Below are 1,597 nucleotides of genomic sequence, written 5' to 3' on the forward strand. Positions count from 1 at the left end.
GTTCACTGGTGCTGATGTGGCAGCAGTAGCTGAAGAGAAAGAAACCCATTCTTTTGAAATAGATCCTGCTCAGGTAGGGTGGTCTATGAATGATGATGTATATTTAAGTGATTAGTGGTTATAATTTTTTTGACCTAACTTAAACATTTACAGGTTGAAAGTGTCAAGCAAAGGTGCTTACCAAATGCATTAAATTATCCCATGTTGGAGGAGTATGACTTCAAAAATGATACAGTAAGCTTTATTTCTCACAAATGCTTGATGTTCTGCCAGTTTTGTTCCTTGTCACACATCATGGGTATGTTGTTGACTTGATGTTGCTAACTGCAGGTGAACCCTGACTTAAACATGGAATTGAAGGCTCAGCCACGCCCATACCAGGAAAACAGTCTCAGTAAAATGTTTGGAAATGGTGAGGCCTATTGTAAGACAATATTTTTCAGGTCAATATAACTCTCCAGCAATATAATTCGTCATTTTTTAATTTAATTTTTTATATAGTTTGAACTTAGGTTTTGAATGTTTATTGAATCTGATTTGATAATTAATGTTTATTGAATATTTGTTTTCCGGATATTTGATTAAATTAGCTAATTAGGGTATGATTATAATTGAGGTTGGATTTTGGTATTTTAATCCGATTTTTGTCTTTCACTCTATGCGCCCGAGAGGGGCTAGACGCAAGGATTGAGAAATCGGATTTGTGGTTACGTGGCGCTCGAGAGAGGCACGAATCACCGTAAAATCCAAAATTGACGTTTCCTATTGTGCAAGTAGTTAACCAGATGATTGCTTGATAATTTAGGATATAATTAGTGTTTAGTTAATATTAATTCATCATATTTGGTTAGGCTAGTTGACTGAAGAATACACAAAATTCAGTCCTCCCTGTGGATATGACCCTCGGTTCCCGCTAAATTACATGAACGATTCGTACGCTTGCGAGTTATTAAAGCCGATGTAACTAAATTCTACATCAAGTTTTTGGCGCCGTTGCCGTTGATCACTATGAATAAATGTAAACTGTGAAATTGGTTTTAAACTATATATTTAGTTTTACACATTGGATTAATTGAAGAAACAAATACATACATAGGAATTAAGCAAAATCATTTAAAATTAAAAGCAAAAGTTAACAAACTTATTCACCACCCTTCTAAATTTGTTCCTTGTCAACCTTACAAACTATGCCTAATATATACAAAGCATGTGAGAGCATGTAACATATTGTGGCCTTTTATCTCCAACTCAGTTTTTTTTCTAAATTTCACATCTATTAAAATCCCAACCCCAAAGTTAGGAGTCTCACAATGAGAATCTGCACCAGATAGAAAAAGGAACTGTTGGCCATCTCTATGTAGGATCCCTTTTGTTCCTCGTAATAGACTACTCAGTCCCTCCCCCACCCCCCACCAAACACAAAAACCCTAGTTTCGATTTCCACGCTTTGATCCTCAGATCATCATTCCCATCATCATCGTCATCTTCGATATCATCTGTGACTGAGTCCTGGGCCCAGACTGACATCTTCTTGTCGCTATCAGCCACCATCGCCAACCAGCGCTTGCATGCCTGGCCATGTGTGCGCCAAAGGGCA

Source organism: Aristolochia californica, unplaced genomic scaffold (genome assembly GCF_029961685.1).
Source record: "Aristolochia californica isolate CCGP_79_NKW_82.1479 unplaced genomic scaffold, dmAriCali1.0.hap1 SCAF_8, whole genome shotgun sequence".
In the NCBI taxonomy this organism is placed as follows: domain Eukaryota; kingdom Viridiplantae; phylum Streptophyta; class Magnoliopsida; order Piperales; family Aristolochiaceae; genus Aristolochia; species Aristolochia californica.